The sequence below is a fragment of the Aquarana catesbeiana genome, linkage group LG06 (genome assembly GCF_042186555.1).
Source record: "Aquarana catesbeiana isolate 2022-GZ linkage group LG06, ASM4218655v1, whole genome shotgun sequence".
Taxonomy (NCBI): Eukaryota; Metazoa; Chordata; class Amphibia; order Anura; family Ranidae; genus Aquarana; species Aquarana catesbeiana.
The window spans coordinates 34,669,297-34,688,384 of NC_133329.1; the positions used below are offsets into that span (position 1 = coordinate 34,669,297).

The 19,088-nt window shown below is 49.0% G+C and overlaps 1 protein-coding gene across 1 annotated transcript in view; it reads left to right on the plus strand.

The window, feature by feature from the left end:
- The first annotated feature begins 9,809 nt into the window (after positions 1-9,809).
- The window catches only part of LOC141148295 (up-regulator of cell proliferation-like), a 34,089-nt gene continuing 24,810 nt past the window's right edge, over positions 9,810-19,088 (plus strand). The window contains exon 1 of the mRNA XM_073635588.1: positions 9,810-10,122. The gene's annotated coding sequence lies outside the window, so the exon portion shown is untranslated. The remainder of the gene's footprint in view (positions 10,123-19,088) is intronic.

A 19,088-nucleotide genomic window follows, 5' to 3' on the forward strand; every position in this document is an offset into this window, starting at 1 on the left:
CTGCCTCCACTACATACCGCTCACTGCCCCAATACATATCGCTCACTGCCCTCACTATATACTGCTCACTACCCCCACTACATACCACTCACTGCCCCCACTACATACCGCTCACTGCCTCCACTACATACTGCCCCCACTACATACCGCTCACTGCCCCCAATACATACTGCTCACTGTCCCCCACTACATACCGCTCACTGCCTTCACTACATACCGCTCACTGCCCCCACTACATACCGCTCACTGTCCCCCCACTACATACCGCTCACTGTCCCCAATACATATCGCTCACTGCCCCCACTACATATCGCTGACTGCCTTCACTACATACTGCTCACTGCCCCCACTACATACCGCTCACTGTCCCCCACTACGTACCGCTCACTGTCCCCCACTACATACCGCTCACTGCCCCAATACATATCACTCACTGCCCCCAATGCATACCGCTCATTGCCCCCACTACATACCGGTCACTGTCCCCCACTACATACTGCTCACTGCCCCCAATACATACCGCTCACTGCCTCCACAACACTACATACCACTCACTGCCCTACTACATGCCGCTCACTGCCCCCACTACATACCGCTCACTGTCCCCTCACTACATACCGCTCACTGTCCCCAATACATATCGCTCACTGCCTTCACTACATACCGCTCACTGCCCCCACTACATACCGCTCACTGTCCCCCCACTACATACCGCTCACTGTCCCCAATACATATCGCTCACTGCCCCCACTACATACCGCTGACTGCCTTCACTACATACTGCTCACTGCCCCCACTACATACCGCTCACTGTCCCCCCACTACATATCGCTCACTGCCCCAATACATATCGCTCACTGCCCCCACTACATACCGCTCACTGTCCCCCACTACGTACCGCTCACTGTCCCCCACTACATACCGCTCACTGCCCCAATACATATCACTCACTGCCCCCAATGCATACCGCTCATTGCCCCCACTACATACCGGTCACTGTCCCCCACTACATACTGCTCACTGCCCCCAATACATACCGCTCACTGTCTCCACAACACTACATACCACTCACTGCCCTACTACATGCCGCTCACTGCCCCCACTACATACCGCTCACTGCCTCCACTATATACTGCCTCCACTACATACCGCTCACTACCCCCACTACATACCGCTCACTGCCGCCAATACATACCGCTCACTGCCCCCACTACATACCGCTCACTGTCCTCCACTACATACCGCTCACTGCCCCAATACATACCGTTCACTGCCCCCACTATATACCGCTCACTGTCCCTCACTACATACCGCTCACTGCCCCAATACATATTGCTCACTGCCCCCACTACATACCATTCACTGTCCACACTACATACTGCTCACTGTCCCCAATACATACAGCTCACTGCCCCCACTACATACCGCTCACTGCCTCCACTACACTACATACTGCTCACTGCCCCCACAACATATCGCTCAATGTCACCACTACATAGGGCTCACTGCCCTACTACGTACCGCTCACTGCCCCCACTACATACTGTCCCTACTACATACCGCTCACTGCCTCCACTACATACCGCTCACTGCCCCCACTACATACCACTCACTGCCCCCACTACATACCGCTCACTGCCTCCACTACACTACATACTGCTCACTGCCCCCACAACATATCGCTCACTGCCCCACTACATACCGCTCACTGCCCCACTACATACCGCTCACTGCCCCCTCTACATACTGTCCCCACTACATACCGCTCACTGCCCCCACTACATACCGCTCACTGCCTCCACTACATACCGCTCACTGCCTCCACTACATACCGCTCACTGCCCCCACTACATACCACTCACTGCCCCCACTACATACTGCCTCCACTACATACCGCTCACTGCCCCCAATACATACCGCTCACTGCCCCCAATACATACCGCTCACTGCCCCCAATACATACCACTCACTGCCCTCACTGCATACTGTCCCAACTACATACCGCTCACTGCCCCCACTACATAACGCTCACTGCATCCACTACATACCACTCACTGCCTCCACTACATACCGCTCACTGCCTCCACTACATATCGCTCACTGCCTCCACTACATATCGCTCACTGCCTCCACTACATATCGCTCACTGCCTCCACTACATACCGCTCACTGCCCCCACTACATACCACTCACTGCCCCCACTACATACTGCCTCCACTACATACCGCTCACTACCCCCACTACATACCGCTCACTGCCCCCAATACATACCGCTCACTGCCACCAATACATACCGCTCACTGTCCCCCACTACATTCCGCTCACTGTCCCCCACTATATTCCGCTCACTGCCCCCACTACATACCGCTCACTGCCCCACTACATACCGCTCACTGTCCCCCACTACATACCGCTCACTGTCCCCCACTACATACCGCTCACTGCCTTCACTACATATGGCTTACTGCCCCCACTACATACCGCTTACTGCCCCCACTACATAACCCTCACTCTCCCCCACTACATATCGCTCACTGCCCCCACCACATACCGCTTACTGCCCCCACTACATATCGCTCACTGCCCCCACTACATATCGCTCACTGCCCCCACTACATATCACTCACTGCCCCCACTACATACTGCTCACTGCCTCCACTACATACTGCTCACTGCTCCCACTACATACCGCTCACTGACTCCACTACATACTGCCCCCACTACATACCGCTCACTGCCCCCACTACATACTGCCCCCACTACATACGCTCACTGCCCCCACTACATACTGCCTCCACTACATACCGCTCACTACCCCCACTACATACCGCTCACTGTCCCCAATACATACCGCTCACTGCCCCCCAATACATACCGCTCACTGCCCCCACTACATACCGCTCACTGCCCCCCACTACATACCGCTCACTGCCTCCACTACATACCGCTCACTGCCCCACTACATACCGCTCACTGCCCCACTACATACCGCTCACTGCCCCCACTACATACCGCTCACTGCCCCACTACGTACCGCTCACTGCCCCCACTACATACTGCCCCCACTACATACCGCTCACTGCCCCCACTACATATCACTCACTGCCCCTACTACATACCACTCGCTGTCCCCCACTACATACCGCTCACTGCCTCCACTACATATCACTCACTGCCCCTAGTACATACAGCTCACTGCCCCCACTACATACAGCTCACTGCCCCCACTACATACCGCTCACTGCCCCTACTACATACCACTCGCTGTCCCCCACTACATACCGCTCACTGCCTCCACTACATATCACTCACTGGCCCTAGTACATACCACTTACTGTCCCCCTCTACATACCGCTCACTGCCCCCACTACATACCGCTCACTGTCCCCACTACATACCGCTCACTGCCCCCACTACATACTGCCCCCACTACATACGCTCACTGCCCCTACTACATAATGCTCACTGCCTCCACTACATACTGCCCCCACTACATACCGCTCACTGTCCCCACTACATACCGCTCACTGCCCCCACTACATACTGCCCCCACTACATACGCTCACTGCCCCCACTACATACTGTCCTGACTACATACCGCTCACTGCCCCCACTACATACCGCTCACTGTCTCCACTACATACCACTCACTGCCTCCACTACATACCACTCACTGCCTCCACTACATACCGCTCACTGCCCCCACTACATACCACTCACTGCCCCCACTACATACTGCATCCACTACATACCGCTCACTACCCCCACTAAATACCGCTCACTGCCCCAATACATACCCTTCACTGCCCCCCAATACATACCGCTCACTTCCCCCACTACATACCGCTTACTGTCCCCCACTATATTCCGCTCTCTGCCCCCACTACATACCGCTCACTGCCCCACTACATAAGGCTCACTGTCCCCCACTACATTCCACTCACTGTCCCCCACTACATATCACTCACTGCCCCCACTACATACTGCTCACTGCCTCCACTACATACTGCTCACTGCTCCCACTACATACCGCTCACTGACTCCACTACATACTGCCCCCACTACATACCGCTCACTGCCCCCACTACATATCACTCACTGCCCCCACTACATACCACTCACTGTCCCCCACTACATACCGCTCACTGTCCCCACTACATACCGCTCACTGTCCCCACTACATACGCTCACTGCCCCACTACATACTGCCCCCACTACATACGCTCACTGCCCCCACTACATACTGCTCACTGCCCCCACTACATACTGTCCCGACTACATACCGCTCTGTGCCCCCACTACATACTGCTCACTGCCTCCACTACATACCGCTCACTGCCTCCACTAAATACCGCTCACTGCCTCCACTACATACCGCTCACTGCCTCCACTACATACCGCTCACTGCCCCCACTACATACCACTCACTGCCCCCACTACATACTGCCTCCACTACATACCGCTCACTACCCCCACTACATACCACTCACTGTCCCCAATACATACCGCTCACTGCCCCCCAATACATACCGCTCACTGCCCCCACTACATACCGCTCACTGCCCCCCACTACATACCGCTCACTGCCTCCACTACATACCGCTCACTGCCCCACTACATACCGCTCACTGCCCCACTACATACCGCTCACTGCCCCCACTACATACCACTCACTGCCCCACTACGTACCGCTCACTGCCCCCACTACATACCGCTTACTACCTCCACTACATACTGCCCCCACTACATACCGCTCACTGCCCCCACTACATATCACTCACTGCCCCTACTACATACCACTCGCTGTCCCCCACTACATACCGCTCACTGCCTCCACTACATATCACTCACTGCCCCTAGTACATACAGCTCACTGCCCCCACTACATACAGCTCACTGCCCCCACTACATACCGCTCACTGCCCCTACTACATACCACTCGCTGTCCCCCACTACATACCGCTCACTGCCTCCACTACATATCACTCACTGGCCCTAGTACATACCACTTACTGTCCCCCTCTACATACCGCTCACTGCCCCCACTACATACCGCTCACTGTCCCCACTACATACCGCTCACTGCCCCCACTACATACTGCCCCCACTACATACGCTCACTGCCCCTACTACATAATGCTCACTGCCTCCACTACGTACTGCCCCCACTACATACCGCTCACTGTCCCCACTACATACCGCTCACTGCCCCCACTACATACTGCCCCCACTACATACGCTCACTGCCCCCACTACATACTGTCCTGACTACATACCGCTCACTGCCCCCACTACATACCGCTCACTGTCTCCACTACATACCACTCACTGCCTCCACTACATACCACTCACTGCCTCCACTACATACCGCTCACTGCCCCCACTACATACCACTCACTGCCCCCACTACATACTGCATCCACTACATACCGCTCACTACCCCCACTAAATACCGCTCACTGCCCCCAATACATACCCTTCACTGCCCCCCAATACATACCGCTCACTTCCCCCACTACATACCGCTTACTGTCCCCCACTATATTCCGCTCTCTGCCCCCACTACATACCGCTCACTGCCCCACTACATAAGGCTCACTGTCCCCCACTACATTCCACTCACTGTCCCCCACTACTTACCGCTCACTGTCCCCACTACATAACCCTCACTCTCCCCAACTTCATATCGCTCACTGCCCCCACTACATACCGCTCACTGTCCCCCACTACATACCGCTCACTGCCCCCACTACATAACCCTCACTCTCCCCCACTACATATCGCTCACTGTCCCCCACTACATACCGCTCACTGTCCCCCACTACATACCACTCACTGCCCCCACTACATAACCCTCACTCTCCCCCACTACATAACGCTCACTGCCCCCACTACATACCGCTCACTGCCCCCACTACATATCGCTCACGGCCCCCACTACATACCGCTCACTGCCCCCACTACATACCGCTCACTGCCTCCACTACATACGCTCACTGCCCCCACTACATACCACTCACTGCCCCCACTACATACCACTCACTGCCCCCACTACATACCACTCACTGCCTCCACTACATACCGCTCACTGCCCCACTACATACTGCTCACTGCCCCCACTACATACCGCTCACTGCCCCACTACATACTGCTCACTGCCCCCACTACATACCGCTCACTACCTCCACTACATACTGCCCCCACAACATAACGCTCACTGCCCCCACTACATATCACTCACTGCCCCTACTACATACCACTCGCTGTCCCCCACTACATACCACTCACTGCCCCTAGTACATACAGCTCACTGCCCCCACTACATACCGCTCACTGCCCCTACTACATACCACTCGCTGTCCCCCACTACATACCGCTCACTGCCTCCACTACATATCACTCACTGCCCCTAGTACATACCACTTACTGTCCCCCTCTACATACCGCTCACTGCCCCCACTACATACCGCTCACTGTCCCCACTACATACCGCTCACTGCCCCCACTACATACGCTCACTGCCCCTACTACATAATGCTCACTGCCTCTACTACATAATGCTCACTGCCCCCACTACATACTGCTCACTGCCCCCACTACAAACTGATACCTGTGTGTTTATGAAACCAAGTCAAAAGGGTTAATCCCTTTGGGACAGAGCATCTGTTTTGATCTTCCCTTGCTTAAAGATATCATATTGATACCAAATAAAGGAATATTGGCATTCTCAGAAAAGGAATTGCTCAGGTGGCATTTTTTGAAGTTTGCTGCTAGCATATGAAGTGTGCGTCTTGGGGAGGATATTGGTGTCAGTCCATTAATTTGCCAATCTTCCCAATATAACAGGGTGTGAATACAGGGTTATTTTCGGTACACAGACACCCCATTAGAGCTCTTGACGGGCTTTTAGGATCCCTTGGAACTGTGATCTTCTTAAAGAGTGGTAATGTAATAAGGTCCTACAAAGGCTCCAGAAGAAGCCACGATTGTGATGAAACATGTAGGGGAAACCATTCTTTTATATAGTGACCACTGAGCTTTATTGTGCTCTTTTTTATATCAATCATCTTTCTTTTTTATACTTATCTAATAAAATTCTATATTTTTGTAATATCAATTTTCATTGATTGCTTCCACCTATAAACTCCAATTTTGTCCCTGATAATATTTTTGAATCTTAAGGAGGTGGTGTATATGGTGAAATCTCCAACCTCAAATGCCAAATTTATTCTCACATTCTTTTCTAGTTTACTGCAATATATAGCTGTGTCTTTCATTAACAACTCTTTCCATGCACAAAGAATAACGGCTCAGGTGTGTGACATCCTTGGGAGCTCGAGCTACAAATCTACAAGTCGGGGTCATGTGTGCCTGAATACCAGATCATCAGACATGATAGTCACAGTCTCCGAGTGGTGATCATTTCAATCCCTCTAAAGCTGGATACACAAAATACATTTTTTTTTAGATTTTTTTTCTTTTAGATTTACCAAAACCATATAATATGAGGTCAATCCTAAACACTTCCAATGTGTATGTAACCAGGCAGGCCCTTCTACTACATAGTTGAAGGTAAATATAAAGGAAATCGAACAACAATAGTTGTATAGTGTGTATGCAGCTTTAGCGGCATCGCCCGTCACTGTTCAACTCTGTACACTGTAAAGCAGATTGTACAAGCTGAGCCCATCAGATAGTTTGTTACTTGGCCATGTCTAGAGAGCTGCACTGCTTAGTACATAGCCTGGGGATATAATCAGCAGGGAAATGGACGCTGTCAGGAGGGGTGGGAGAAGCAAAGCAGGACAAAAGCAGAAGCAAAGGCAAGTGCGTGGCAGCATACGGCTGGGATTTGTCAATGCTGACAGTGTACCGTAATTAAATCAGTCCAGCATAGAGTAAGTCTAAGGCTGACCATACATTATACAATTTTCTCGTATGATTTTCCTTTAGATTTACCAAAACCAAATAATATGAAGTCAAACCTAAACACTTTTAAATTGTATGCAATCAGGAAGGCCCTTGCACTGCATAGTTGAAGGTAAATCTAAATAATACAATTGTATAAGACATGGCCAGTAGTGTTGGTCAAACGGTTGGGGCCGAGCAAAAGTTCAGCCCGACTTTTGCCTGTTTGGGTCACGTCACAAGGGGGCGGAGCCACCAGGTGACTCCGCCCCTTACATATACAAAGAACCGTCAAAAGGCAGAACCTGCATTAGGCAGTTAGCTTTCATTGATAGCAGATGGTTTTCTTTTTTGTTTTTGTTTTTTGGGTCCGGCGGCGGTCATATATATATATATATATATATATATATATATATATATATATATATATATATACGTATATCCGATGACCACCACCGGACCCAAAAAACAAAAACTAAAAAGAAAACCATCTGCTATCAATGAAAGCTAACTGCCTAATGCAGGTTCTGCCTTTTGACAGTTCTTTGAAAAAAGACTGAAAATTTTGAAAAAAAAAAATTATATATATATATATATATATATATATATATATATATATTTTTTTTTTTTTTTTTTTTTTTTTCAAAATTTTCAGTCTTTTTTCATTTATACAATAAAAAATAAAAAACCCAGTGGTATTCAAGTACCACCGAAAGAAAACTCTATTTGTGTGAAAAAAATTATATGAATTTAATTTGGGTACAGTGTTGCATAACCGCACGATTACCAGGTAAAGCAGCGCAGTGCTGAATAGCAAAAAATAGCCTGGTCATGAAGGGGGGGGGGTAAAACCTTCCAGAGCTCAGGTGGTTAAAGCGGGATTCCGGACAGCTAAAAAAATTTTTTAAAGTCAGCAGCTACAAACACTGCAGCTGCTGACTTTAAATGGGTACTTACCTGTCCTGAGTGCCCGCGATGTCGGCCGCCCTAGGCCGACCCGTCCCTCGGCTCTCGGGTCCCGTCACCGCCATCCTAAGTAAGGGAAACAGGCAGTGGAGCCTTGCGGCTTCACTGCCAGTTTCCTACTACACGCGCGCGAGCGGCACAGCGATCTGTGAATGGCCCCATGGTTTTCTGGGAACACACACAGTTCCCAGAAGGCGACGGGGCCGCTCAGCTAGGAGCAGAACACGCCGCAGAATAGGAACAGGCAGATTAGGAAGACTGCCTAGCAACAAGGGTTCAGGTAAGTTTATTTATTTTTTTTTAAATGTTTTTTTTTTTATTTTTTTTAGGATTTTTGGTGTAATTTTTTTTCAGGGTGGCCCTCCACTTTAAGGATGCGTGAGCTACTTTTTTGACATTATTAACACTTTAACATACCTCCCAACATTTTGAGATGGGAATGAGGGACACCTACCAGCAAATGTATGTAGGCATAGGACACGCCCCCTGCCACACCCCCTTAAAGGAGAATTAACCCCAAAAAAATTGAATCCACAAGTGCTTTTTTTAATCACTACTATTCCTTTAGATTGTCTTTTAAAATGTACAATTGCAGCAATTTAGAAATTGGATGAAAGGTTTAGCACTGGGAAACACTTTTTAGTGAAATTTAAAAAGTGCATTTTATATGCAACTATATAGATCAGATCAAAATGAGGGACAAATGAGGTGGAAAGAGAGACAGAGGGACATTGCTCCAAATCAGGGACAGTCCCTTAAAATAAGGGACAGTTGGGAGCTATGCTTTAAGGCGTGGTAGATGGAAGCTGTAGGAAGACTTTAGCAGTCAGACGTGGGACCCGGTTGAACCAGAAAACCATTGTCGTTAATCTAGCCTTGGCCAAGTTTTTGTTTGTATTGACTGGGAGCCAACTGAGTCTGATGTTATGAGCGAGAAATGAAACTCTTGATTCTAGTTTCACTTTCAAGGCATAAACAGCTCCAGACTTCCAGAATACGAGCAGCCTGACTTCCCGGTCTGTGACCACCCCTCTGGCTCTACACCATCCTAATAAAAGGAGGTGTCAGGGGAGCCCCGAGTTCCTTTAAGGTGACCATGGATGGGGAGACGTGGAGGACTGGAGAACGTTTACAGGGCCAGGTAGACAAGGAGCAAAGTCTGGGAGATAGTGAGGGCAGGATTTTCTAATCCACTGCACAGCAAGCGTCCACACTGGTCTTCAACATTCCCGTCTTCCAGACTTCCAGGTAATGGCACAGCTGGGTAATTGAATGCCCTTTAACCCCTTAGCTACTGGAAGTTGTCCGGTTTTTAACCCTTTCACTTCCAGAGCCATTCTTGCTATCACTTTTTTTTTTTGCACACGTTTAAAAAATAATTTTTGGTTTGAAGACTACTTCAAATCCCCCCCCCCCAAAAAAAAATTATATATTATCTGAAAACAGAGACCCTGGAAAATAAAATGGTGATAGTTCCAATTTATTTTTATTTTTTTTTATCACATATTAGCGCAATCGTTTATACAGTGCGAAATTTTAGTGACAATCACAATTTAATTTTAGGGTCAGGTTTATGTAACATACTGCACAGCACACAGAGTTTAGCTGTGAGGACTATACAATGTATAACATAGGGGTGTATTGAAAAAAAAAATTTGCATAGGTGTTCGTCAATTAAAACACCATGTTAATTTGTTCTCTGAAAATGGGGAAAAATCCAATGTTCTCAGGCTATATCCTCTGTTGATTGGGAATCTGTGAACGTGGAAAATACCACATTATGACCACTATATGGAGTGCAGGAGCACACTTATTTCCTATGACAGTCAGCTCCATCTAGTGGCCATAATGTGGTATTTCCTGCATCTGCACATTCGATCTTCAAAGAATATAGCCTGTGAACGTTCGACTTTGTCCATTTGCACAGAACAAATTTACATACAGTTTCGATGGACAAGCAGCTATGTGAATGTTTTATAAATATACTGCTACTGGATGCAGCAGTCAGCAGTAAATATAGTATACTAGGACCCCTTATCTTGCTGTATTATAAATCTATAATGCATAAAGCAGCTGAATAAACTGGTGTCATTGTCTGTAAGTCCACTATCCCTGTGAGTTCCCAGGTCTGCATACCTGCTTTGGCCCTAATGAGGGGTTCCCACCATCCCTGTTCCTGGGTCTGTACTAGAGTTGCCACCTCATCCCTTTAAACCCGAACACATATGAATTCCACAGGTTCTGAGGCTAATTAAATGCAGATAAGAACCAAGTGAGTTTAATTACCAACTTACTCAGCCACAGAACCTGTGTAATTAATATGTGTTCGGGTTTAAAGGGATGAGGTGACAACTCTAGTCTGTACACCTTTTGCGCCTATTATGAGGGGTTCCCACCATCTTTGCGGTGAGTTCCTAGGCTATGTACACCTGCTGTGCCCATTATGAGAGGTTCCCACCATCCCTGTGCTGAGTTCCTCGGGTCTGTACACCTGCTGTGCCCATTATGAGGGGTTCCCACCATTCCTTTGCTGAGTTCCTGGGTCTGTACACCTGCTGTGCCCATTATGAGGGGTTCCCACCATCCCTGTGCTGAGTTCCTGGGTCTGTACACCTACTGTGCCCATTATGAGGGGTTCCCACCATCCCTGTGCTGAGTTCCCAGGTCTGTACACCTGCTGTGCCCATTATGAGGGGTTCCCACCATCCCTGTGCTGAGTTCCCAGCTCTGTACACCTTTTGAGCCCATTATGAGGGGTTCCCACCATGCCTGTGCTGAGTTCCCGGGTCTGTACACCTACTGTGCTCATTATGAAGGGTTCCCACCATCCCTGTGTTGGGTTCCCGGGTCTGTACACCTGCTGTGCTCATTATGATGTGTTCCCACCATCCCTGTGCTGAGTTTCTGGGTCTGTACACGTTTTGCGCCCATTATGAGGGGTTCCCACCATCCCTGTGCTGGGTTCCCCCTTCTGCACACCTGCTGTGCCCATTATGAGGGGTTCCCACCATCCCTGTGCTGAGTTCCCGAGTCTGTACATCTGCTGTGCCCATTATGAGGGGTTCCCACCATCCCTGTGGTGGGTTCCCACTTATGTACACCTGCTGTGCCCATTATGAGGGGTTCCAGCCATCCTGTAAGTGCAGACAATGGCAGCATTGAGGTCGGACAAACTCATTTCTCTTGGCTGATCGCACTTTCACAAACTTTTGTTATATGAAAAATAAAGGTTACAATTTACATGAAGATTCCCCTTTAAGATCTCTGAATTGCCTTCAATAATAGGAGGTTACAGTAAACCAGTAATTATGTGTACCAGATAAATGGCGCTCTGTGAACGTGGCTCGTGTTTGTGTTCCGTCATCTCCCAAGAGTCGATTCCCTGTAGATAAGAGAATTTTATATTATTTACCCTCTGGGGGGGGTGTTTATTATCTCTCTATGTGTATTTGGTTTGTGTTCTTTTATCCAATGCCTGGCCTGTGACGCTTGCACTCCTCAGCCCTGGATCAGGTTGGACAGGTGAACTGACAGATAGTGACTGCAGAGAAGGTAATTTGATATCTCGTTATTCATTTCACACACTTGCTTAGAATTCTTAAAGGTCAAATCCACCCAGTAGTATTTTTTTTTTTAGTTATCGGAGGAATCAGGGGTTGGGTCAGCTGTGGCTTATTTTTCTTGGATTTTCAACAGTAAGATCTCCATTCCAAAATGCCTTCTTCCTGTCCACCTGTGGTTTTAGAAACACCCCCTCCCCCCCAAAAAAAATGTGTGTTCCAGGACCTCTCCTGTTACAGTCTCTACAATCATGGGCCATAGCCACCAGGCTCCTCAGCAGGTGTGCAGAACAGGGAACTCAGTGCAAAGGTGGTGGAAACCCCTCATAATGGGTCTCTCAGCAAGTATGCCTAGTTAGAAACTCAGCACAGGGATGGTGGGAACCCCTCATAATGGGCACAGCAGATGTACAAACATGAGATCTCAGCTCAGGGATGGTGGGAACCCTTCATAATGGGCACAACAGGTGTAAAGACCCCAAAACTCAGCACAGGGATGGTGGGAACCCCTCATAATGGGCACAGCAGGTGTATAGGCTAAATAATTCATTGCAAGAATGGTGGAAACCCCTCATAATGGTCACAGTAGATTTACAAACTTGGGAACCCCTCATAATGGGCACAGAAGGTGTACAGACCTAGGAACACAGTGCAGGGATGGTGGGAACTCCTCATAATGGACACAGCAGGTGTAGAGACCCGAGAACTCAGTACAGGGATGGTGGGAAACTGCCATTCCGCTCCTTGACAGCGAGGTGTAAGGTTGCTAGTTCCTTTGCTTCCAGAGACCAGGGGCTAGAGTTGCTCCTCTGCCCCAGGAGTGATGCAGGATCCTGGGGAGGACCCTGGTGGAGGCCCCCTGGATAGGCTTCAGCCTGTGGACGACACTGGGCCTGGCCCAAGGAAAGATGAGTCCCTGTCTGCCTTTAGAAGGAGGGTTATTGAAACGTTGAAGCGGATTGAGAAGGAAGAGGAGAAGTTGGTAGCTTTGAAAAATGAATTTAAAAAGAAAAAGCAGATTTGTGCCAAAGTGTTCAGCAAGAAAAGAGCGACTCTGAGGCCTGAGCTGAAAGACCTGGAACAAGCTCTGCGGAAGCAGAAAGAACTGGTGAGTTCTCTGAAGGAGAATAGTGGAGCATTTAAAGAAAAATATAAGAATGAAGAAAGATTCAGCCATATGAGAAGAGGAGCCGCTTCCTGCATGGAGGGTGAGGAGATGCAGGTACAGACAGCAGAGAGTGAGAAAGTGGGCCCGGAGGATGAGCCCAGCTCTTCAACACCTCAGACATCTGCTGAGCCCTCAATGGTGGAGGCCTCTGTCCCCTTCACTCCCCAGCAATGTGGAACATCTGAGCAGGAGGTTGAAGGTTCTGGCATGCTGGATTTCATCAATAAACTTGAATCCACTCCAGGTGTGGTTTCCCAGGATGGTGAGGAAAAGATGGACGCCATTCCTAGCCCTGTGGAAGAAAGATCTGTGGAGAGACAAGGTGCAGGTACAGTGTGTGTGCAGGATCATGGTGTGAACTTTAATGACAATGGACTTGCTGAGGGTTGTAGTGCTGCAGGCAGTCAGCCCAGACCCATAGACAATACACAGCATGCAATAACATCTGCCAATAACTGTCCGCTTCAGTCTGCAGAGAGGTCCATGGACAATACAGAGACTTTGCTGGACCAGGCACAGCGGCTGTTCCTGTGAATGGTGGAGGAGATGCTGGGTGCAGTAGTGCTACAACTTTCCAGGAGTCTGCAGCAGCCATGACTGAAAAAAACTGTGTGTTCGGGGGAGGGGGAGGGTCCTGCCTCTGCTAATCAGAAGACTGCTATCCCAGCTGATTCAGACTCTCTGCCAGCAGGTTTGATTGTGTCTAAGGACAAGACTGCAAATGCTGCTGGTGTAAGAAAAACTTATGCTGCTTTTGCTGCTACAGGATCTGGGAAGGGACAGCAAGCAGGGAAGGAGCATGAAAGTGTTTTATCTTCCTCCCTGTTTAAAAGGAGGAATGTTGTGCAGTTAAGATGGGAAGGCGGTGGAATCCCCCCACATAGGAGGACAGTGGTGGATAAGATTCTGCAGATGGGGTTTACACCCACAGATATCTTCACCCTGATCAGTCCGGCAGGTTCCTATGAATATGATTTGTCCTTTATCCGTCCGGAGTCTTTGGACATATTTTGGGAGAAGTATGAGCACGTGTGTAGGGGCCTGCCGGACTGGAAAGGGCTCATCCCAAAGCTTGTTTCACGCCAGCCCCTCATTAAAATGGTCACAATTTTGGTCCGCAATGAGTCCATACCGCAAGGGGATTTATCTGTATGGTTGAGGAGGTATGGAGATGCCCTGAGCCCCCTAAAAAAGATTGTGGACAATCGGGGAATATGGACGGGGGGATGGTCTGTGCAGCTCAAATTAAAGGTTGTTGATAATGTTGTCCAGCATCTGCCATCCTCAGCTTTCCTGAGGAGGGACAGGCTGATCATCTTCTATCCAGGCCAGCCAAAGCTCTGCAATAAGTGTGGTGATAAAGGGCATCTTGCGTCCTCCTGTCCAGTGATGAAGTGCTCTCTGTGTCAGGGTATAAGACATTTGGCGAAGGATTGTAATATCATCAGGTGCAATCTGTGCAATGCGGTGGGACATCCTTACAGTCAGTGTCCTGAGGCAATGCACAACAATCCTGAGCTTATGAGAGAGTTCTTCCACATGGACATGGAGGATGCTCGGAGCTCAGCAGCTGGGGTGCCTGTGAGTCCATCTGAGTCTGTGCCAATACCTAATGTGTCTCCCCAATCTGTGGTGCCCCAGTCTGTGCCAATACCTAATGTGTCTGTGTCTCCCCAGTCTGTGCGTTTACCCAGTGTGCCCATGTCTTCTGTAGGTAAGGTATCGGTTGCCAAAAATGTGTCCAATCCTTCTGTGTCTGTGTCTTCTAAAATTGCAGAGGCAGCAAGAGGTGCTGAGGCAGGTGCGTCAGGTGTGGTGCCAACCCCCCCTCCCCCGACGCTGCAGGGTTTCTATTGAGGATCGTGGGGTGCAGAGGAGTGGGGAGGATAGTGGAGAGGCTGGCCTGGTGGTAGCTTAGCCTGGTGGTAGCTAAGGGAAGGGGGGGAGGGGGGTAAAGAGGAGGATAGGGGTGGGGAGGCTGTTGAGTCTGGTTTGTCTAAGGATGATATGGAGTGGTTGGAGGATAGGAGGAGGAGGGGCAAAAGAAGGAAAAAAGGGGGTTCAGTTAACTTAAATCCTAAAATTTTGCCTTTAGAAAATAAGTTTAAGGTCCTGTCAGATGATGAGAATGAATGGCACTCATTGAGTTCTGCATCCTCTATGGATGATGAGTGCCAGGGTGCAATGAAGCGCAATGAAGCGCGCTGGTTCTCCAGGAAGAGGGAGTAGTCAGGCTAAGAAACGGCTGCCTCAACTACCCTAATGGCAGTTCCCACTCCGTTAAAAGTGGCAACCATTAATGTTGCCAGCTTAAGATCAGTAAGTGCTCCGCATATGGCCTTATTTTTGCTCAGCGAGTTTGATGCTGACATTTTGTTTTTGCAAGAAACCCATCTGAGTAGTCTGGCCAATATACATCTGGCAAAGAAGGAGTGGAGACATGGTCCCTCATTTTGGTCTCTTGCGGCCGAGCCTTACAGCGGAGTTGCAGTCCTTTTTTCTGGTATGGTAACGTGTCGGCGGGTATTTGAGGTAGAGATAGGGAGATGCATGGTCTTAGATGTCTCTGTGAAGGGGCAGGACTTGCGCCTGATTAACATCTATGATCCCCAGACGAAGTGGGACAGGAAATGTCTCTCTACAAAGATTAAGCCTTTTCTTTTTTCGGCCCAGCAGGTTATCTTTGGAGGTGATTTCAACACCATTACTAGGTCTAAAGACAGGAGAGGTTTCAGAGATAAGCTGGGCTATGACACCCTTTTTCTTAATGCGATAGTTAGGGAAGCAGGTCTGGTAGATGCGCACATTAAACGCTGCCCAGACAGCACGGGGTTCACTTTTCAGCGAGGTAGTAGTCAGAGTAGGATAGATAGGTTTTTTTTTTTAAAGGGAGACTCTGCTTTTTCGGCACCTGTGTGTTGCGCAGTGGAGTTTTCTGATCCTTGTATTCTATCTGTGACTCTGAATGCCCCAGACATGCCATCTAGGGGGAGGGGTATCTGGAGATTGAATTTGGCCCTCCTGGAAGATGAGAGAGTAAGACAATCCTTTGAGGATTTTTTTCAAGCACAGGTAACGATCCTAGACTTTTGCAACAGCAAGTCAGAATGGTGGGAGCTTGTTAAACAGTGGACTGTTGGGCTTTTCAAGGCCATAGGAAGAAAGAAGCAGCAAGATAAGTATATCACCTACCAGCATTTGCGGAGGAAACTTGACCGCCTTGTTTCGAATGGAGGAGATTCTGGGGCGATCTCTGAGGTGAAGCTCCTCCTTAGGAGACATCAATATGACCGCCACGCCTCTTTGGTTCAGGAGAGGGATTACGGGAAATACCATTCGTCTGACCCTTACCAGAACTGTAAACAGAGCATAGCAGTTAAGACGGTCAATGGCCTGAGGGACAGTACGGGCTCTGTGACGAAGTCTAGATCAGGGATCCTGGAGGTTGTCAGGTCATACTATGCCGATCTCCTGGGAGGAAGGAACCTTGATCGGACAAGGATGTTGGGTTTTTTGGACTCTACACCAGGACTGGAAAGTAATGTTCCTTTGATGAATTTGACAGATGACATCACTGCAGATGAGGTAATCCAGGCTATTGATAAACTAGCTATCAAGAAAATTCCAGGGCCAGATGGTTTGACAGCCGAGTTCTATAAATGTTTTAAGACGATCCTGGCTCCCTACCTTGCGGAGGTTTTTAATGGCTGTTTGAATGAGGGCTCCCTCCCTCCATGAGGCAATCTGCAGTGATCAAAGGGTAAAGATCCTTCGATGAATGGGAATTGGCGCCCCATTAGCCTTCTTAATGTCGATAGAAAGATACTGGCAAAGATTTTCTTCTAGCGATTATCACCAGTTGCAGGCAGTTTGGTATCCCGCCACCAGCACTGTTCGGTCCAAGGTAGAAGCACTTTCTCAGCGATGTTAGCTGTCCGGGAGGCCTTTCAGCGTTGTAGGACTGCTGGTTGGGGTAAATTTTTGCTGACATTGCATCAGGCTAAGGCCTTTGATTGGGTTAATCATGAGTACTTGTGGCTCCTTCTTGACAAATATGGCCTGGGGGGGGGTTTCATTGATTGGCTCAAGATTTTGTACAAAGGGGCTGAAAACTTTCCTCCTGGTTAATGGTTGGGTCGGGCAGCCCTTTGCGGTTGGCTCGGGTGTGCATCAGGGGTGTCCATTGAGTCCTCTGCTATATGTGTTTGCAATCGACCCCTTCATTTGAAGGCTAGAGAGTGGACCTTTGTGTGGGGTACCTTTGGGCATCGCTGGTGAGTCTCCTTTGAAGGTTGTGGCCTATGCTGATGATGTTTCTGTTTTTATCTCTGGGACTGCGGAGGCGCAGGAGGTGGTCTCAGTGATAGGGCAGTATGCAGAGGCATCAGGTTCAAAGGTCAACCAGGACAAGTGTGAAGCTTTCTAGATGGGTGTGGAAGGTGAGAGCTTTGTTCTCCCGGATGACTTCCCGGAGCCCCAACAAAAAGTTCAAGTTCTAGGCATTGAATTCGGCCCAGGTGACTGTGGTCATGCAAATTGGGTGAACAGGCTGAAGAATGCCGATGCCAAGGTGGCAAGCTGGAAAGGTTGGCAGCTTTCCTTGAGGGAAAAGGTTGATCTGATCAAGATTACCTGATTCCGATTTTTCTGTATGTCAGTTTTGTTTGCATTTTGCCAGTTTCTCTCTATACCAGGATCTATAGTTGTTTCTTCCAGCTGTTATGGGGGAACAGAATAAACCTTGTCAAAAGGAATGTGACTTACCTTCCTAGGCGGGAGGGTGGTCTAGGGATGGTCAACCCTGTAGTCTTTTTCTCTCTAATGTTTGTGAAGTACAATCTTGGTAACATGTTGGCAGAGAGACCGCCTGGGTGTGTTGGTATTTTCCAGTCCTGGTTTAGGCCCTTTCTGCGAGACTGGGAGAATGGTGGGCCAGTGAAAAGCCTGAGGGTCAAGCATGAACAGCTCCCAGCTTATGTTGCCCCGTGTTTGAAAATGCTTCGGCAGTGGCAAGTAACAGCAGGAGAAGTCAGATCTCTTCCAAGGAAACTTCTTGAGAAGCGGATCATGAGCTCTGCTTTTTGCGAGCCACTGGCCTTGAGGGATTGCCCAAGCCTGGTTTTTGGGCTGGGTTTGCGATTGATTAATTTGGAGAGAATACCAATGAAGTTTAGGGATCAGGCTTGGCTTGCCTTTCATGGAAAACTATATGTGAAGGGCAACTTGAAGTTTCTTTCCATGAGTGATCGGGGTTGCCCGAGAGTGGAGTGTGGAGGAGTGTTGGAGTCTATGGATCACTTTCTACTTCAATGCCCTTTTAATATAGAGGTGTACAAGAGGGTTGGGAGGGCTCTGAGTATACCCTTCCTCCCCCATATGAGTTATGCAGAGTGGGTGTATGGGGCATTCCAGACTCGTCGGGATTATGATTTGGAAACACTTTTTTTTTAGTTAGTCTAGTAGTCCGTTATTTCACGTGGAGTGCA